This window comes from Hemitrygon akajei, unplaced genomic scaffold, assembly GCF_048418815.1.
Source record: "Hemitrygon akajei unplaced genomic scaffold, sHemAka1.3 Scf000081, whole genome shotgun sequence".
Classification (NCBI taxonomy): Eukaryota; Metazoa; Chordata; class Chondrichthyes; order Myliobatiformes; family Dasyatidae; genus Hemitrygon; species Hemitrygon akajei.
In genome coordinates, this window is record NW_027331967.1 from 624574 (window position 1) to 646617 (window position 22044).

At 44.4% G+C, this 22044-nt stretch overlaps 1 long non-coding RNA gene across 1 annotated transcript in view; it reads right to left on the reverse strand.

Moving 5' to 3' along the window:
• The window catches only part of LOC140722597 (uncharacterized), a 405662-nt gene that overhangs the window by 377833 nt on the left and 5785 nt on the right, over positions 1 to 22044 (reverse strand). The window lies entirely within an intron of this gene.

The window sequence follows — 22044 nt, forward strand, 5'->3', positions numbered from 1 at the left end:
TCAGCCCGTCGGTGCTGCTGAACGGACTGGGCCCGAAACACCAGCTGTACACTGTTCCATCGATACTGCCTGGCCTGCCGAGTTCCTCCAGCATTTTGTGTGTGTAGGTTCTCTTTCTGGATCAGTGAAAGATGCATCCTATCGTATTTCCCAGTGACCTTTTACTTCACATCCCACTGAGTCCCTGATCGGTGACTCCACTCCTTCTGCACCACAGCGTCCTGTGTGGTTCAAACCTTCTGTAATGTCACTCGGCTGGTACTGAAACTTTTATTTCCTTTCGTTGTTTTACAGGCAATCAATAACTACCGTCTCTCTCTGATGAACAATCATTTAGTGCGATCCAGACAATGATCTACACGTCCATGTGTCACTGACACTATCCTTTTAATTATACTGACGTTATACTATATGTTATTATATAATTATATATATATAATTATACATTTTCTATTTTCTAATTATGATTTATAATTTAAATGTTTATTATATTTACTTCGATTTGTACTTCAGGGAGCGCGAAGCGCAGAAACAAATATCACTGTGATTATTGTACGCTCTAGTATCAATTGTTTGGTAACAATAAAGTATAGTAAAATATAAAGTACTGACTCAAACCTTGAGGACTCGGGAATAACAGTATTCCGAGGTCTGACCCGGAACAAAAAATAATCACTAAAGGTGAACAGGAACTGACAATTCGGCGATCATTATTCCCAGACAAACAAATTGGAAGCTCCAAATTTTGTTGGGTACCTTTCACTAGGTCTTAGACCTAAGTACCAGAAAGAAAACAACGTTCAACAGTGCGCTTATGACTTGCAATGAGAAAGCCATCTCCATTCCTCAGAATAGATGGATCTTTTACAGCTTAAAAAGTTCGCTTTCATACAAATGTTCAGGCTATTCTGGGTGTCAGCTCCTCTACTTAGCGACTACAATACTTTTATTCAAGGACACGCAATGTGGAGACCTTTCCAGTTACACAATAAACAATGATCAGAGCATCACATCCCTCCTTCCACACCCTCACTTAGCATATAGCAAAGCACTCTGGGATTATGCAGGGTCCATTTATCACATAACAAGATTAAATACCTTAAAATTCTGAACGTTTCGAATATATTTCAACGGTACTCAACTTCCACACTTATGAGTGTCAATTAAATTCATTTAGATTAACCGTATCTTCTATTTCCCAAAGTGTTGTGCAGAATGTGGCCGTGTTTAGGGTGGTTCGAGAGCCTCCTGTATTCTAAACAAACTTTATCGGGCGGCTTTCTACTTTAGTTTTAACAAGGGGTCCAGCTGCATCATCCAACCATGTGGTGAACACACATTCAATTTGGACTCCCTCTAGGTAACTCCGGATACAAGTCGTGGTTTTTCATCAGCACCATGGTAATTACATTGTAGGTAACACAGTTGACCTTCCAGTGGCAATGGGCCATTGTTACATCTTGACATGTCCCAAACCACCTGGGTTGTGGGCAATCAATGACAAAATAAACTTCGTGACCGGAATTGTATCAGTTCTTTGGGGATCCAGTATTCATAACAGGGGGAACGTTGATATTCCAACCGCGTCGTTGACTACCCAGCCATTAGGCGGCGCTGTTGAGCTCATCCTGATCGGCCACCCCCCACCCCCCGTCTCCCTTCATTCTGCCACTGCAAACTTTGTTCTGTTATAGGGTCGTTTTAGAACCCCTTTTCCCCTTACCCTCCTCAGTACCTTTCTCCCTTACTCCCTTTTCCGTCGTTCACATCATCCTTCTGAGATCCCATGCTTCAGCATGTGTGGGATTTGAATGGATCAATAATTTCACACACCCTTCTGCTCTCCTCGGTACTGTGCGATACCAAGTTCCTCGGCCAATTCCTACTCTGTCACGGCGTCAATTTCTGCGGATCCAAATTAGGATCAAAGACACTCGATAAAATCGCCCACAACCTCGTCACAGATATAGAAGGTTCCTTCCTTTCCACTGTCTGCAGTTATGCAAAATCTCCACTGTCACCTCTATTAGTTCAGCAGCTTCTAATGGTGCATTCTGTACATCACCCATTGTCCCCTGGGCGGGTGCCTGTTCCTCCGGCAGGGCTGAAGGGAAAGCTGAAGTTAGACAGAGAAGGGTTAGTTTAACTCCATCTGTCTCATATAAACCGTGAGTTATCCTGTCTGCTGAATGCACTGGAAAGTTTCCGAGAATCATCTCTCATTCACCACTCCAGCACTCAATTGGGCCACGTCAAAGGGACAGAATACCGTGTCACACCCGCCCCACACCCCCGGCTCTGGTATGTCCTGCAGTCCCTCCATTACTACAGGCGCCATTGGGGCACTGAGTGTTGAAGGTTCCACCCACTCTCGGAAAAACCTGCTGGGAGGCGGGCCACTTCCCCAATAATCCTGGCTTTTATACTGTTAGTATCGGAGTGCAGGGACAAAGGATGGCAGACGTGGCTGTTCTTCATGGAGATCGACTGTAGTGGGTTCCCGGCACGGCCAGCATGGAGGTTGCTGTCTGTGCTGGGCCTTGATGAAAAGAGCAAGAAGCAAGCAGCTGGCAGGATGGGGGGAGGAAGCAGAAAGAGCCCCTGACTGGGTATGGAGCTGGAGAGAGGGGTTGAGCTGGAGGTCAGGAACAGTTGGGCAGTGACTTGGCCCTCACTTCAGATCCACCAGCTGGACAGTGTAGTGGTTACGGGTTGAAACACTCTGTGAAGGTTGGGCATTACCTGACCATATCTGCCCCTGGCCAAAGGCTACGATTACCTCATCAGGTGACTGAAGAGAGCAACCCGGTGTGTGATACAAGCGTCGCTTCATCACCCCAATCTACATCACCATCATCGTCAGTCCTCGCACATATCACTCCTCTCCGAGCTGAGAGTTCACTTTGCAGATTTTCCATCTGTTTTAAACACTTGCGATCAGCGCAGCCTTTCCTCTCAGCTGCCGATTTCTTCATGACATTCACAACAGCCGTAAATCCCGACCCTGACTTTTCCTTTCTCTAATTCTGTATCCGCCTGTTTATACTCCTCTTCAGTTTTTTCATGTTCTCTTGTTAACGCTTCACACTGAGCCTGAAACTGACTCATGTGGATCAAATTCACCTGAACCTTCTCCCTCAGAATTTCTAAATCTTCCCTACACTTACACAATTCCTCTGTCAGTTTCAGTTTTCTCTCTTCACTTCAATTAGATAATCCAACAAACATCACATTATAACATTTTTAATCCTTTATAATTTCTTTAATTTATTTTCACTATTTTCCACAATTCTTCCTCCAGAGTCCCTGACCCTCGACTCTCCAACTTTCCTAACAACTCCTCATAATCTGACCAGTTCCCTCATTATTAACCATGAAAGTAATCTCTGAAATCCTCTGAATTCCTGGGTTCTTCCTGTCCTTTCCCTTTCACATTTTAATATCCTAACCTACTGTGTGGTTCAACTCGACACCAGGGTCCCAGACCACTTTTCTATCTTTTCGAGTGCACCCCAGGGCGCAAAAATATGTTCACCGTTCATCAACTGAGATCAGTTTGGAAACTCACCAGGCAACTCGTAATTAATCAAATTCAAGTTCAATTTAATCAAGTTCCTGCACAAACAACAAAGTAACTATGTTGATCTCAGGCCAAAAACTTAAAACATGAATTCCACTGTTCCCTCTGTAGTAATACGCACCCTGACCACTTCTCAAATTCACAACATTGAAACAGGGTATCCTATTTTGTTCAAATGATCCATCATTTCTTCTCCAGTCCCTTCCATGGGGTTTCTTCCTTGTGAGGGCTAGTCTCAGGAGTTATCACAGCTTTGCATTTGAAACTCGTGTTAAGAAACTCTGATAAGAAACTCTTATCAGTTCAGAGGATGCATGTAATTCTTGTTGGCTGAAGTTCATCAGGTTGTTGATTGACAGATCTCCATTGGATGTAGTCCAAAGGCTACACAACTTCATGCCAAAGGTGAATTCTTATGTCCTCTTCAGCTCTGGTTCAGACACTCGGCAGAAATAACGAGATTCCTTCTGCAAACCTGCTACTGTATACAATAAACACCTTATCTCAGAGTGACTTCAGGTTCATAGGTAACGAGATTCCTTCTGCAAACCTGCCACTGTACATAATACACACCTTATCTCAGCGTGACTTCAGGTTCAGAGATAACGAGATTCCTTCTGCAAACCTGCCACTGTACACAATACACACCCTATCTCAGAGTGACTTCAGGTTCAGAGATAACGAGATTCCTTCTGCAAACCTGCCACTGTACATAATACACACCTTATCTCAGAGTGACTTCAGGTTCAGAGATAACGAGATTACTTCTGCAAACCTGACAGTGTACATAATACATTGTTTATGTGAGAGTGATTTCAGGCTTCGAATGGGAATACCAGAAACTTTTTGTGTTCAGTTGATCTGATTAGGTTATCCCCCAGCAATCAGTTCACAAAATGGGGGTTACAGAGCAGCTTCAAAAAATGGAAGCCTCTATTCCTTCGACCTCATGGCAAAAACACAGACAATTGTTCACTCTACTTCCACTGTCATTGACCCATTCATGTCTGATGTTTTTTTTGCATATGTTAATTACTTCCTGACCCACAGTGGTGTGTTTTAGTGCAGAGCAGATGGGCTGCTCCTCCGGTCAGATGTGGGAATTCTGGATATCTAACAGTTTCCCTCATGATTATTTGTATGAAGTGCACCTAATCACAGCGCCTGACGACTGTTTCAGGGAGTTGGATGTACTCAGGATCATTCGGGAGCCTGAAGGTACTATCAATGAGACATCTGAAGAGATGGCCACACCCAGAGTACAAGCTTTGGATAGGAGAAGCGTGACCACCAGCAGAGGTAAGGGCCATTAGGAAGACCAGTAGGTCATTAGGATGCCCAAATTACTGAATCCGAAATTCATAAAGCTATTTTTTCAATGCAATCTGGTAAGGCTCCTGGACTTTATGGTTATCCTGTAGAATATTATAAAAAAAAATTGGAAAATTGCTTTCCCCATATACGTCGCAGATGCTTAAAGATTCTTTTGTGAAAAGTGATTTACCCTCTACCTTTTATGAGGCTTCTATTTCTTTAATCCTCAAAAAGGATAAAGATCCTACTGACTGTGCCTCATACAGACCTATTTCATTACTGAATGTTGATGCTAAGATCTGTCAAAGATAATGGCCAGTCAGTTGGAGAGTCTTTGGGTAAAATCATTTTTAAAGATCAAACAGGCTTTATAAAGGGTCGTTAGTCTTTTTCAAATGTTTGGAGACTATTTAACATTATATATTCGCCCGCTTCTGAAACTCCACAATGCGTGGTATCTTTGGATCCTGAAAAAGAATTTGATCGTGTTGAATAGAAATATTTACTTAATGTCTTAGAAACATTTGGTTTTGGTATTAACTTTAATAATTGGATTAAAATGATATATAAAGCTCCTATTGCCACTGTTGTCACTTTTTTTCAGCTATCAGGGGATTTTGATGGGATTGGTTCTATTATTCTATCTTTTATTTGGGATAATAAAAGATCAAGAATTAGTCAATGTCATTTACAAAAGTTGAAAAAGGACGGAAGTCTCGCTTTGCCCAATCTAAGAATTTATTATTGGGCTGTTAATTTGCGATACATGTCCTTTTGCTTATATTAGGATGATAGGAATGATCGGCCAATTTGGGTAAAACTGGAACTGAGAGTTGTGAAACAGTTTTATTTAACTCTGATATTAGGAGTTGCTCTACTTATACAATTAGCTAAAGTTGATAATTTAAACCTATATCCTGTGGTTAAGCACTCTTGGCAAATTTGGCTCCAGTTCCACAATTTTTTTAATGTTAAAAATTTTAAACTTTGTAGTATAATTTATCGTAATCACCTTTTTAAACCTTCCTGGAGCGATCCATTTTTTTTACTTTGGAAAAATAAAGGTATTACTTCTTTTTTAGATTTATTTAAAGAAGGCAGAATGATGTCTTTTGAACAATTACTCGATAAATATTCTCTCTCATATTCATACTTTTTACAATACCTTCAAGATAGATATTATTTCAAAAATTCAAAAAATATTTAAGTAATTGTCCTTACATATTGGAGGCTGACTTATTAGAGATTAGTATGAATAAGAACCCTTCGATGAAAGGTTCTATTGGAAGAATTTATAATTTATTATTACAATGGGATAAGCGTCCTTTACTTAAGATTAAACAAGATTGGGAGGAGGAACTCAGTTTGACGTTGATATGGGAGGATTGGACACAGATTCTGAAGCTGGTTAACTCTTCTTCGATCTGTGCTAGTCATTCACTGATTCAAATTAAAATTGTACATCGTTATCATTTGTCGAAGGAGAGACTTTCTAAAATATTTCCCAATGTTGACAAGTATTGTGATAGATGTAAAACTGAGATAGCTACACTGACACATATGTTCTGGTCAAGTTCTATATTAAAATAGTTTTAGAAGTCAGTCTTTTCGACAATTTTAAAGCACTCAGTATCAACTTAAAACCTAATAAATTGACTGTGCTTTTTGGAATAATTCCTCAATTTATCCATGGTATTTCTGTGTCTGACCAACATGTTATTGCGTTTGTTGCATTGATAGCTGGGAGGGCCATCTTGTTGAAATGGAAGGACATATCAGCTCTTACTTTGTCACAATGGTTCTCTCAAGTGATGCTGTGTCTGAGTTTGGAGAAAAATAGAAGTCGAACCTTTGAACCTTTATTTGATTTTGAGAAGAGATGGGGCTCATTTGCTCGTTATTATCATTTCAGTTAACTGATAGATTTCCTCCACCATCTAAGTGTCATTGCTTTTTGAGATATCTTTGTTTCTTGTTGGCGGTTTGATGTTTATTTTTAGAAGCTTTTTGTATGACGCCTGGCTCCGGGGTTGTACCCCCAATGGGTTTCTTTTTTCTCTCACTTTTCTTCCTTAGTAGGGTTTTTTAATTCACAAAAATGTTCAATCTTTAAGACAATTTGTTTTGAGGCATTGTGAGTGTTGTTACTTCAATGTACCTGTGTTTTTTTGAAAACTAATAATAATAATAATAATAATAATAATAATTGAAAAGAAACATCTAAGAAGAAGACGACGACGACGAAGAAGAAGAAGAAGAAGAAGAAGAAGAAGAAGAAGAAGAAGAAGAAGAAGAAGAAGAAGAAGAAGAAGAAGAAGAAGAAGAAGAAGAAGAATTTGAAAGGAAACGTCTGAAGAGGTGGCCACACCCAGAGTACAAGCTTCGGATAGGAGAAGCGTGACCACCAGCAGAGGTAAGGGTCATTAGGGAGACAGTGCAGGGCTGTCCTGTGGGCATTCTCCTCAGCAGAACACCTTGTTGGATACTGCTGGGTGGGTGGTGGTTGACCCATTGGGGCACGGCAGCAACAGAAAGGCCGGTAGCACTGTCGGCTCTGATGTTCAATAGGGAAGTGTAAATTCAGGCCTTGCGGTAGTTATAGGAGATGATGGTCAGGGGAGAGAAAGGAGATTCTGTCAATGTGGTCAGAATTTAAATGAGAACTGATTTCTGTGTCACAGATCCAAACCATTAAACTCCAGTCCCATTGAATTGGAACATTAGCTGAGGAATACCTCCCACGCCCAGTGACCAGAGTGCAGAACTGGGTTTGATAAACAGCAGCAATAATTACCGAGTTCGGCACCAACAGTCACTTTTGAACTTGATTCAGTAACTGTGATGGTGAAATATGCAGCCTGTAGCCTGTAGCCTATTTAAGCAGTTTCCCCAGTGTGAACTTGGTAGTGTGTCAAAAGGTGGGATGACTGAGAGAATCTTTTCCCACATTGGGAGCAGGAGAATGGCCTCTCCCCAGTGTGGACTCGTTGGTGTGTCTGGAAGTCGGATGACTGACTGAATCTCTTTCCACATTCAGAGCAGGTGTACGGCCTCTCCCCAGTGTAAATACGCTGATGTATCATCAGTTGAGATGACTGTGTAAATCCCCTTCCACAGTCTGAGCAGGGGAACGGTCTCTCCCCAGTGTGAACTCGTTGATGCACCTTCAGTTGATATGACCGAATAAACCCTTTCCCACAGTCTGAGCAAGTGAACGGCCTCTCCCCAGTGTGAATTCGCTGATGTGTCTTCAGTTCAACTGACCGAGTAAAGGACTTCCCACAGTCTGAGCAGGTGAATGGCCTCTCTCCAGTGTGGACTCGCTGGTGCACCTGTAGGTCAGATAAATGAATGAATCTCTTCCCACATTCAGAGCAGGAAAATGGCCTCTCTCCAGTGTGAATTCGCTGATGTACCATCACTTGAGATGACCGAGTAAATGCCTTCCCACAGTCTGAACAGGTGAACGGCCTCTCTCCAGTATGAACTCGCCGGTGGGCCTGTAGCCTGGATGAGTCAGTGAATTTCTTCCCACAGTCTGAGCACGTGAATGGTCTCTCCCCATTGTGAATTCTCTGATGTACCTTCAGTACAGATGAATGAGTGAATCCTTTCCCACAGACTGAGCAGGTGAACGGCTTCTCCCCAGTGTGAATTCGCTGATGTACTTTCAGCTGAGATGACCGAATAAACCCTTTCCCACAGTCTGAACAGGTGAACGGTCTCTCCCCAGTGTGAGTTCGCTGATGTATCTTCAGTTCAGATGACCAAGTGAATCCCTTTCCACAGTCTGAGCAGGTGAATGGCTTCTCCCCAGTGTGAACTGACTGGTGTCTCTGCAGTTGCGATGACTGAGTGAATCCCTTCCCACAGTCTGAGCAGGTGAATGGCTTCTCACCAGTGTGAACTCGCTGGTGTGTCAGTAGGCTGGTTGACCGAGTGAATCCCTTCCCACAATCAGCGCAGGTGAATGACATCTTATCAGTGTGAACTCGCTGGTGTGCATGCAGGTCAGATGAGTGAGTGAAGATTCACACACTTCCCACACTTCTTTGTCAATTCATAAGTCAAATATCAGAGTAAACCCCTTGCACAATCAATGCAGTTGAAGAACAAATGCTGGTGAACAAATGCTGGTGTGTTCTCAGCTCCCCGGTTCCAGTGGATTTCAGTGAGTTACAAGAGAAAACTTCATTTCAGACACAAAGCACTTATCCAGCTGTGATGAAATAATTCTTCATAATCCAAGGATCAACAGTGATACATGGTTAAATATCTAGTAACTTCTCAAATATCTGGGCAGAGACAGCAAACTGACATGTTGTTCTGTTCAAAATTCCTCTACCCAATTTTTGCCATTTCTAACCTGTAAAAAAGATTTACAAAAGACATCAATGAATGAAAGTCAGCATTCAGAGAAGTGTATGGTCATCCACTTTGTTAGAAGCAATGAGAGTGCAGACTGTTTTCTCAATGGAGAGGAAATAATGTTGAAGAGTACGAGAATATAAAAGCAAGGATGTGTTGTTGAGTATTTATAAAGTGTGGCCTCACTTGGACTGTTGAGAGCAGATTCAGGCCCCTTAAGTAGAACAGATGTGCTTACATTGCAGAGCGTTCAAAGGAAGTTTACAAAAATATTTCTGTAATTATAAGGTTTGTCAGATGAAGAACATTTGATGGCTCACTGGAGTTCAGAATAATGAAATCTATCGAACATTGAAAAGTCTCGATAGAGTGGATGTGGAGAGTATGCTTACCAGAGTGGGGGAGTCTAAGACCAGAGGACACAGCTTCAAAATTGAGCTTTGTTCTTTCAGAATGGAGATGAGGAGGAATTTCTTTAACCGGTGTGTGGTGAATCTGTGGAATTTGTTGTTATGAGTTGCTCTGTAGGCCAAGTAATTGGGTATATTTTAGGGAAGAGGGTGATGCCCTTGATTAGTCAGGGCAGGAAGGGATATGGGGAGAAGGCAGGAGAGTGGGGCTGAGAGGGAAATGGATCAGCTGTAATGAAATGGTGGAGCAGACTCGATGGGCCAAATGACCTCATCCTGCTCCTGTATCTGATGAATTTTCACAGCCGATATATTATGAGATAATTTTAGTTTCCTTTCTGAGCTCTGACATCACACTGTTACAGCGAGGATCAACCCAAGTTGGGGGAAGAACTCACCTTCTAACTGTTCATGGTGCCGGCAACTGGTCTGTCCATCGAATTCCCCGACAGTCTTCCTGTCTGTGTGAGAATGCGACATTCAATCTGTGACTTGGCTCAGTCTGATTCCTTCCATTAGTATTATTCTCTGTCCCGTATTATTCTGAGCTGCGCAGTAACTGAAATGCTCCCACACAGAGAGCCTTTGTTGCTGCACAGCTGGTATTTTGTTTGTGCCGTGCTGTTTTCAGGCTGTGTTAACATTTAACCTTCAGACAAATGGTCGGTCCATACGATGTGAGAAAGATAAATTAGAGAAAACATTGGTATTATTTCAAGTTCTGGTCATGTGCTACAGCACTACAAAGAGCATGTGATGTTACACGGCAAACCCTGGAGAGTTTCAAATTACTCTGCCCCTCCGCACAGGTGATGGACGGTGCAGAGCCCATCAGAGGCAATGCCAATGAACATGATGGGGAGGGCAGTCCTCGTTCACATTGGAGTGTGGCATATTTGTGATGAGAACGCTACAGGTCACTTGTTACCCAGGCCAAAGGTAATTGGTATCATTATGTACCCAAAGCGAATGGTACTAAACATGTTCTCACAGGTGGAAAGGTCCAGATCAAGATGGAACAAAGGTGATTTCCACAAGGACTAAAACTGATGTAAGGATTTTGTTTCCTTCTTTTCATACAGTAAAAATTGACATTTTCATTGACTGGAAGGTCAGTTCCTCAGTGCTCGGTGGTGCCCGAGTGATCCATCTACTCCCCTTCCCTCCCCTTGCGATTCTAAATACGGCCTACGGACTAACGGGGAAAACGCTGGCCCTGTCATCTATGGCTGCCTCTTTACCCAGAAAGCCCCACGAAGAAGAGACCCATCTATCCGCCACGGCTCCAGCGCCTTCGCTGCTCAGCAGGAAGTTCCCCGGAGCCCTCGTAGAGACAGAGGAAAAGGACTTGGACTGTCCCGGGGTGCGGAGGAAAGGTGTGTCCGGAGTTCACAGTAATTGGACTTCAGTCGCGGTTCGGAGGCCGGTACCGATAATAATCCGCCCAGATCCCCGCTCCTACCTGCAGCCGAATCTCCGAGACTTTTGTCCACCGTGCGCACGCGCGAAACTCCCCGCAACCCTTACGCATGCGCATGTGATCGTCTGGTCACGGACAGCGATTTCTGGAACAAACAGGAGAAAGTCTGCAAATGCTGGAAATCCAAAGCGACTCACACAAAACGCTGCAGGAACTCACCACCTCAGGCAGCATCTATAGAAAATTATAAACAGACGGCGTTTTTTGGCCGAAAGCCTTCTGCAGGGTAAAGAAGCACGGGGGAAGATGCCAGAATAAAAATGTGGTGGGGGAGGGGAGGAGGCGAGCTGGAAACTGATGCCGGGTGGGTGGGGAAGGTCAAGAAAGGGTGGGCTGGAGAATAAAGAATCTGATAGGAGACGAGAGTGGACCAGAGAGAGGGCAGGAGGAGGGTCCCGGGAGGAGTATAGGCAGGTGAGAAGAAGTACAAGGTCAGAGTGGGGCATAGAGGAGGGTGACGGTAATTTGTTCTCCTGAGTGGAAATCGATGTTCATGCCATCAGATTGGAGGGTATATAATGTGACGGAATATAATGTGTTGCTCCTCCACCCTGGGGGGGAGGGCGGGGGGAGGGGCGCTCATCTTGGCACAGGAGGAATCCATGGATCGACACGGCGGAACAGGACTGGGAATGAAGAATTAAAATACTTGCTGACTGGTAAGTCAGACTTGTGGAGGATGGTGCGAAGTTGCTCCTAATTGATGACTGCACCCTCAGGGTGGCGGAGCAACAACTTATATTCTGCCGTGGTACCTTCAAACGAGATGAACGAGTGCACCAGTCTTGTCTGTTTGAATCCAGAGCCCAAGAAAAGCTCTCTTTCGTGTCTCAGTCGTCTTTGACCCCCTGAAGAACTGTTTCTGAGTGACAGCTAAGATCCACCTGCAATTCCTTGGCCCACTTTCCCAACTGGTCTCGATCCCACTGTAACCTTAGACAACCCTCACTTTCTCCACACACCGGTTTTGGTGACATCCACAACCTCACTAATTGTTTGATCTGCATTCTCCAAATAATTAACACACATCATTGCCCAGTTGTAAGCGGGTGAATTTACTTTCTCTTTCATCTCCCCGGGGGACGAGACTGCCTGGACCCGGGGGGGGGGGGGGCGCAGGGAAACACGGGCTTTCAGTGTCTGAGCCGGTGAGGAAGCCGTGAGTGGCCAGTCCTCAAGACAAGACAGCAGATCCCCTCGGCAATCAAACCGATCCTCATCAGGCCTGTCCCTCCGTGTCCAATCCCCCTCTCAGTGTGAACTCAATCGCCACTGCCACTCCTTCAATGGGGCGACTGAGTCGTGCAGACGGTGTGAAACCACCTCCTTTGCCTCGGGACCATTTCCATTCCACCCATCCTCAGGCAAAGGAGCTGGTTTTAAATTTGTTTTTACATTGGTTTATTTCTGATTTTAAAAGTTGTCATTTCTGTGTACTGATGTCTGTTTGTCAACCTGACCAGTTCTGCCTGAAGTTGTTTGGCCTGATTGTTTCTTGGTGAAATTTGACAATGGCTTCTCCCCGGGTTTGGACCTTCAAGTCCGTATCTCAACAGGAACCGTCCCTGCTCCCACTCCAGGCTCAGTCGAGAGTGACTCTACTGGCACTGGAGACGGCCCAGTCCCTGACCTCCCAGACTGGACCGTCGGGTAAACCCCGGTACAACTGGTACCAGCACCTCCCAGAATAAAGGACGAGCCCTTGTCTGGCATCTACTGGCTCTGAGATATCTCTACCCACCCGTACAAGTACAACACTGACCACCCCCCCCCCCCCCACCAAGCGCCGACACCTACCGTCAGTGTATCCATCACCAGGGGCACACCTCATGTTCTCTGGCGGCATCAAACCAGCCCAAAGACCCCGGTCTCCGGTTGGCATTTGGGGGACCCACCATTTGGGCTCCACCTCATTCGGGGGTCGACGTTTTGTGGGTGGGTGAAGCTCATTTCAGACTCCTGTGACCCTCTTGAGTGAAGAGGTATCCCCTCATGTGCCCCATAAACTCCCCACATTTCACCCTTAACCCCCTGTCAAGTATCTCTGCTGAGACTCACAGAACACAATCCCAACACTGAGTGTTTCTTCATCAAACAGCTTTATTCTTTATTACCTGCAGGGGGTAAGTTCACCTCCATTCTCACCAGGGATGGGAGAGGACTTCAAACACAGCATTTACAAAATATTACATAAGAACAAGACGAGGTTACTGTTTTCAGCGAGCTCCATGTTCCAGATACATTTGTTGTTGCTGCCATCTCTGGTTGAGTCGTCTCCACTACTTCCTCATTTCTGCACAGCGTTCAGTGTTTGCAGTCACGAGTTCCTTTAGTGAGCACATTTCTTGTCGTTTCCTCCGGCTACTTTAGTCAGCTACATATATTGCATTTACTAGCTCAGCACTCCGGGGTTTGTACAGCTCCATTTTGTCTCATCAGATACTCACAATAAAATGCAAAGTTCAGTACATATTTCCCCATTCCCTCCACTTTTATCCCATGACAACAGACATCCAATATCATCAGGACTTACGAAGTGAATGATGTCTTTATGGCGATAATGCTTCAGATCTCAGGGCTTTCTTACCCCTTTTACCCCGTCCATTCCCCATGAGGACCCGGAAACCTGATGTCGCCTCCTTTTCTGGCTCCCGACTGAGCACGAGAATCGTAATCAGATTGTTGGTATTATTATTGCTCCAATGGTTATTCCATCATGTAAACCAATATCCCACCACCCTCCCAGAGTCTCAAATGGCCACCGGCTTCCTGAGGGGTTATCATTGTGGAACTGTACAATGTAAAACAGTGTCCCACCATCCTCCCACAGTCCCAAATGGTCACCGGCTTCCTGAGGGGTTATCATTGGGGAACTGTACAATATAAACCAGTATCCCACCATCCTCCCAGAGTCCCAAATGGCCACCGGCTTCCTCAGGGGTTATCATTGTGGAACTGTACAATGTAAACCAGTATCCCACCATCCTCCCAGAGTCCCAAATGGCCACCGGCTTCCTGACGGGTTATCATTGTGGAAATGTACAATGTAAACCAGTATCCCACCATCCTCCCAGAGTCCCAAATGGCCACCGGCTTCCTGAGGGGTTATCATTGTGGAACTGTACAATGTAAACCAGTATCCCACCATTCTCCCAGAGTCCCAAATGGCCACCGGCTTCCTGAGGAGTTATCATTGTGGAACTGTACAATGTAAACCAGTATCCCACCATTCTCCCAGAGTCCCAAATGGCCACCGGCTTCCTGAGGAGTTATCATTGTGGAACTGTACAATGTAAACCAGTATCCCACCATTCTCCCAGAGTCCCAAATGGCCACCGGCTTCCTGAGGAGTTATCATTGTGGAACTGTACAATGTAAACCAGTATCCCACCCTCCTCCCAGAGTCCCAAATGGCCACCGGCTTCCTGAGGGGTTATCATTGTGGAACTGTACTATGTAAACCAGTATCCCACCATCCTCCCAGAGTCCCAAATGGCCACCGGCTTCCTGAGGAGTTATCATTGTGGAACTGTACAATGTAAACCAGTATCCCACCATCCTCCCAGAGTCCCAAATGGCCACCGGCTTCCTGAGGAGTTATCATTGTGGAACTGTACAATGTACACCAGTATCCCACCATCCTCCCAGAGTCCCAAATGGCCACCAGCTTCCTGAGGGGTTATCATTGTGGAACTGCTCTCCCACTTCTCTCATTCTATCTGCTGCCTCTCAAATATAATCCATCAGGTGAGTTATATTTTCAGATTTGTCTGGTGTGTTGGTGCAACATTCTTGCCCAATTAAAGCACACTCACCCCACTTTTTATCTAATATCAAGTCTAGGGTGGCTGGAAAACGATGCTGGAGAGGCAGTGACGGGAGACAAGGAAATGACAAACAAACTGAATAAATATGTTGTGTCTGTCTTCACTGAGGAAGACACCAGCATAATGGTGGAACTTCCAGGTGTCAGGAGTCAGAAGTTTGCAAAGTTACCAGAACCAGAGTGAAGGTTCTTGGGAAACTGAAAGGCTAAGTTAGAGAAGTCACGTGACCCAGATGATGTACACCCCAGCGTTCTGAAAGAGGTGGCTAAAAAGATTGTGGACCCATTAGTAATGAACATTCAAGAATCACAAGGTTCCGGAATGGTTCAGCAAGAATGGAAAATTGCCAATGTCACTCCACTCTTCAAGAAGGGAGAGAGGCAGAAGAAAGGAAACTATAGGCCAGTTAGTCTGTCCTCAGTGATTGGGAAGATGCTGGAGTCCATTATTAATGATGAGGTCTGAGAGTACCGTGTCACAAGATAAAATAGGCCACAGTCAGCATAGTTTCCTGAAGGGAAAGTCTTGCCTGACAAACCTGTTGAAATTATTTTAAGAAATAACAAGCAGGACAGACAAAGTAGAATCGATTGATGTTGTTTACCTGGATTTTCAGATGGCCTTTGACATGATGCCACACATGAAGCTGCTTTAACAACCCATGAGCCCATGGTATTACCGGAAAGTTTCTAGCATGGACAAAGCCGTGGCTGATTGAGAGGAAGCAAAGAGTGGGTGAAAAGGGAGCCTCTTGACGAGTGGGTTCCACCGTACTCTGTGTTGGGAGTGATACTCTTTATGTTAAATGTCAGTGATGTGCATGATGAAACTGATGACCTTGCTGCACAGATGATATGAAGATGGTTGAGGGCCAGGTCGTTTGAGGAAATAGAGAGGCAATTGAAGGTCTTCAACATGATGAGGAAAATGGGCAAAGAAGTGGGAGATGGAATACAGTGTCAGCAAAGGGTATCAGATGCACTTTGGCAGAAGAAATGAAAGGGCTGACTATTTTCCAAATAGTTCCTAAAGGTCAATTTTCAGATTGAGTCTGTGGTGAAGAAGGAAAATGTAATGTCAGCATTCATTTCAAGAGGAATAGAATATAAACGCAGGGATATAATGTTGAAAATTTTGAAAGCACTGGTGAGGCCTCACTGGGAGTACTGTGAGCAGTTTTGGACTCCTTATCTTAGAAAAGATGTGCTGAAACTGAAGAGTGTCCAAAAGACATTCACATCAATGATTCCCAAAATGAATGTGTTGTCATATGAAGAGTATTTGATGGCTCTGGGTCTGTATTGAGTGGGATTCAAAAGAATGAGAGGGGGACATAATTGAAATATATCAAATGGTGAAAGGATTTATACAGTGGATATGGAGAGGATGTTTCCTATTTTGGGAGAGTCTAAGACCAAAGGACACAGCCTCAGAATAGAGAGGTGTCTTTAGAATGGAGATGAGGAGGAATTTCTTTAGCCAGAGAGTAATGAATCTATGGACTCTATGGACAGTGAATCATTGGCAGCTGTGGAGGCCAAATCTTCATGTACATTTAAGGCAGAGGTTGATAGTTTTTTGATTGGTCAGGGCATGATGGGCTACCAGGAGAATGCAGGAGATTGGGGCCAAGAGGGAAATTTGATCAGCTAAAATGAAATGGCGGAGCAGACTCGATGGGCCAAATGGCCTAATTCTGCTCCTATATCTTATGGTCTTATGGCAACCTCTCATTTAACGTCAGCAAGAGCCAGGAGCTGATTATTGACTTCAGGAGGCGGAAACAGGAGATCCGTGAGCCAGTGCTCATCAGAGATCAAAGGCGGAGAGGATCAACAACCTTAAATTCCTCAATGTCATCACTTTCCAGGATCTGTCTTGAGCCCAGCATGGAAGTGCAATTACGAAGAAAGCACAGCAACATCTCCATTTCCTTAGAAGCCTGCAAAGATTCAGCATGACATCTAAAACCTTGCCAAACTTCTACAGATGAGTGTGGAGAATATGTTCAGTGGTTACATCATGACCTGGTATGGAAACGCCAAAGCCCTTGAAAGGAAAATCCTACAGAAAGTAGTGGATACGGCCCAGTACATCACGGGTAAAACCCTCTCCACCACTGCGCACATTTCTCTGGTGCGCTGTCATAGGAAAGCTACATCTATCATCAAGGAGCCCACCAAGTGGCACATGATCTCTTCTCACTGATGCCATCAGGAAGAAAGAGCAGGAGTCTCAGGACCCACACCACCAGGTTCAGGAACTGTTATCACCCTTCAAACATCAAGTTCTTCAACCAGAGGGGATAATCTTACTCAAATTCAATTGCTCCATCACTGAGCTGTTCCTATAACCAATGGACACATTCACAGATTCTTCATCTCCTGTTCATGATAATTATTTTTTACTTTTTTTTTCCTATTTAATATTTGCACAGTCTGTTGTCTTTTGCACATTGTATTTTATCTACAATGTTGGGTTCGGGCTTTCATTGATTCAATCATGATTCTTGGATTTACTGAGTTTGTCCGAAAAAAACAATCTCAGGATTGAACATGGTGACATGCGTGTACTTCGAGAATAAATTTACTTGGTAAATTTTGAAATCTACAATTAAATCTGTAAATACTCTCTCAAACACACGTGTGATTTGTAATTTCTAAAGGTTCAGCAGTTACTGGCTAAGTAATTTGGCTCTGATCAGAATGATCGTCCCATCACTATGACCCCTCTTCTGAGGTACCCCAGCTACAGGAAAGATTCCTGAATAAAACTGGGATCACTGCTTCAAGCGTGCACACACACACACAGACACACAGCATTGATGAAGTGCTTTGAGGGTTTAGTCATGTATAGAATAAACTGCCTGTGCATGGACTTGGACCCACTGCAATTTGCCGATTGCCACAATATATCTACAGCAGATGCAATCTCACTGGGTCTCCATTCGGCCTTAGATCACCTGGACAATAGCAATACACAAGTCAGGCAGCTGATTACAGCTCAGCGTTCAACACAATCAGACCCTCAATTGTAACCAACAAGCTCCAAAACCTGGGCCTCTGTACCTCCTTCTGCAACTGGATCCTCACCAGGAGACCACAGTTTGTGTGGATCAGAAATAACATCTCCTCCTTGCTGACAATCAACACTGGCACACCTCAACGATGCGTGCTCAGCCCACTGCTCTACTCTCTCTACACCCACGTCTGTGTGGTTAGGCTCATCTATAAACTTGCCAATGACACAACTATTGTTGGTGGAATTTCAGATGGTGACGAGGAGGAGTACAGGAGTGAGATAGATCAGCAAGTTGAGTGGTGTCGCAGCAACAACCTTGCACTCAGCATCATGAAGACAAAGGAATTGATTGTGGATTCAGGAAGGGGAAGTCGAGGGAAAACACACCAGTCCTCATCGTGGGATCAGAAGTGAAAAGGGTGAGCAGTTTCCATTTCCTGCCTGTCAACATCTCTGAGGAACTATCCTGGGCCCAACATATTGATGCAGTTACAATGAAGGCACAACATCGGCTATATTTCATTTGGAGATTGAGGGGAATCGGTCTGTCACTAAAGACACTTGCAAATTTCTACAGATGTACTGTGGAGAGCATTCTAACTGGTTGCATCACTGCCTGGTGTGGAGAGGCCATGGAACGGGATCGGAAAATGCTGCAGAAAGTTGTAAACTCAGCCAGCTCCTTCATGGGCACTGGACTCCACAGCATCCAGGACACATTCAAAAGATGATGCCACAAAAAGGTGGCATCCATCATTAAGGACCCCCATCACCCAGGACATGCCTTCGTCTCATTGCTACCATCAAGGAGGATGTACAGGACCCTGGAGACACACTCACTGGTTCAGGAACAGCTTCTTCCCCACTGTCAGATTTCTGAATGGACAATGAGCCAATAAACACTTACTCAGGATTTTCCTTCTCTTTTTGCACTACCTTTTAAGTATAATTTTATAAATACTTACTGTAATTTGTGTTTTTTTATTTCTAGATATTGCAACGTACTGCTGACAAATTTCACCACATATGCCGGTGATATTAAACCTGATTCTGATACACAAACACACACAGCTGGGCTCAGACATACAACACTCCCACATTCCTCCCTTTGTGACACCCTGCTTGCTCCGTGGCCCCCGGTATGAAGCTCAAACTGTTGCAACACCTGCCCTTTAAATTCATGGCTGAGGCTGTGTTGTGTCTGTTCACGGTTTGAGTTCGATATTAAATGAAGAGCATTGAATGGGAAGGAAGGTTTGAATACAAGAATAAAGATCTCCTCTGAAGGTATATGGGGTCCTGGTGAGAGCGTACATGGAACACTGTGCACAGGTCTGGTCTTCCTCCCGGACTCAGCCTGTAGGATGAAGGGAATGAAGAGATTTCCCAGATTGATTTATGAGGTGAGGTAATGTCCTCGGAGAGATTATACTGACCGGGCCTGTCTCAAAATTAGAGAAATAAAAGGCCGTCTGACTGAGACAGACACAGTCTCACAGGGTATTGACAGGGTAGAGGCAGGAATGATGTTTCCTTTGGCTGTGGTGAGGAACCGGGGTCACAAAATCCGAGTTCACCTCAGCAGGACTGAGATGAGGAGAAATTTCCTCACCCAGAGGGAAGTGAATCTTTGGAATTTTCTCCACAAGATTTCTAAATTCGAAGGACAAATTTTGGGGCTCTGCGCTACTGGGAATGATGCGCGAAAGTGGCGCGGAGGTCAAAAATCAGGCATGTTCTGAGTGAAAGGCAGAACAGACACAAAGGGCCGAATGGACTGCTCCTGTTTCCTTTTTCTAAAGTCCGAGTTTACCTTTGCGCCTGGTTCTCCCTTGACCTTCAGCCTGTCCTTTTGCACAGGGGAGCGCTCACAGCACCGGAGTCCCATCGGCAGCCGCTGCGGGCCAGCTCCTGTATCCCAGCAGCAGGAGACAGGACTGGGAGTAAACTCCGGACAATAGGCCCCGATCCACGGCGGGGAAAGACCGGGCACCCGCTGTGCGGCTGAAACATCTCACGGAATCTCCGCCCGAATCTTCACCTCCGCCATCGGAAGGATTCAAAACTCCGGCCGCTGTTGCAGCCTTTACACGGGGAGCTGCTCCCAATCTCGGGTCTCTCACCGGGTCCGCTCGTTCCCGATTCCAAACTTCGGTCCGCTCAGCGTCCCGCCCACTGACACACCTCAGCCAATGGAGGCAAGAGTCTCCAGGCGGTGTTCTCTGATTGGCTGCGAGTGTATCCGAGGGCGGGCTGCTGCCGGGAGCTGGAGATGTCAGTCACTGTTTGTTCTCAGAATCAAAGCAAGTTCCCCGAGGCTCAAAGTTCAAAGTAAATTTTATTATTTTTTAAATTTTTTTTAATTTTTATTAAGCACAAACAAAAACAAAAACACTAAGCATATGCTAACAAAGCCAGGGAATCACACAAAAGCAGCAACAAATATATAACTATTAACTTTAAATATACAAATAAACAAGGAAATCCGCTCTAAATATTGTTGGACAGAAGGAACTGTATCTAAGAGGAGTCACAAAACAGGAACATTTACAGAGATAACCCAAAACGTTCACAGATTTGTACAGTCTTTACAGCTTTCTGGTTATGGGAAGTTTTCAGAGTATAAATGTATAGTTTGAAGTCTGATGTAAAAATCTAAATGAAGGTTTCTTATTGCTGTGATTGCATTTATGGATATAAAATTTGCTGCAAATTAACAAAAGATTTATGATAAATAAATTATCCCTATGAGATTTGGTGTTATTAGTAAACCCAAATAAGACATTTTGAAAACAAAAAGTAAAATCCATATTAATATATTGATCTATAAATTGACAAACAACAACCCAAAATGTTTTAACACATTCACAATCCTGAAACAGATGAAATAAATCCTCTGGATATAAACCACAAAATGAACAGTTAGTTTCAATATCAGAATTAAACCATGCCAAATAAACATAGGTTGGAGAATATCTATGTCTAATTTTAAATAAGCCCCAAATACTGCTCCACCTCAGATTCCCCAAGCGACTTTTCCAAAAACTAACATACGTATAAATCGCCACATACAACTCCTACAAACAAACAGAGCAAAGCTACAGAATGGTAACTCTATCTGGATCACTGAAAGATCAGCCAGAGTGCAGAAGACAACAACTTCGCCAATGCAAATAAACAACGAGAACATGAAATAACCGCAGCGGCTGCCGATAGATGTCCGGTGCACTCAGCGCTCCCTGTTCAATCTGACAGAACAAGAAACAGTGAGGAGCAAAGGTAAACTCGTGTTTCAGAAAATAAGAAATAGAGAAGGCGTGGCCATTCGGCCCCTTGCACCTCTTCTGCCCTTCACTCAGAACATGCTTGACTTTTGACCTCAGCACCACTTTCCTGCAACTGCCCATCACCGCTGAGCCCCAGTATATGTCTATTCAATTTAGAAACCTTGTGGAGATAATTGCAATGATTCACTGCACTGTGAGTGAGGAAATTTCTCCTCATCTCAGTCCTGCTGAGTTGTACTCAGATTTGGAGTCTGTGAGCGCTGGTTCCACACCTTATGGGAAACATGATTCCAGCACTTCCGCTGTAAATATTCGGTGAGATTGTATTTCTTTAATTCTGAGACAGGAATGTGATCTGTCTCAGTCAAACCACCTCTTATTTCACTCATTTTGAGACAGATCCAGTACGATGATTTGTTGTGGGAGCATCTCCATGGACAAGTGAGTGCAGTTATCCTGTATTGTTCCACAGCCTGATGGTTGAGGGGTAGTAACTGTTCCTGACCATGGTGGGGCGAGTCCTGAGGCTCTCGTACCTTCTACCTGATTACAGCAGTGAGAAAAGAGCCTGCCTGTGTGGTGAGGCTGATCACAGCCGCCTGTATCACCATCCCCTCTGGCCTGCCCTATCCGGGACCAAATGGATTGTGGAAATTAAATGTGGTACTCTGTCGAGTATCACTGTGATCCGTCCCCTCTGGCCTGCCCTATCCGGGACCAAAGGGATTGTGGAGAGTAAATGTGGTACTCTGTCGAG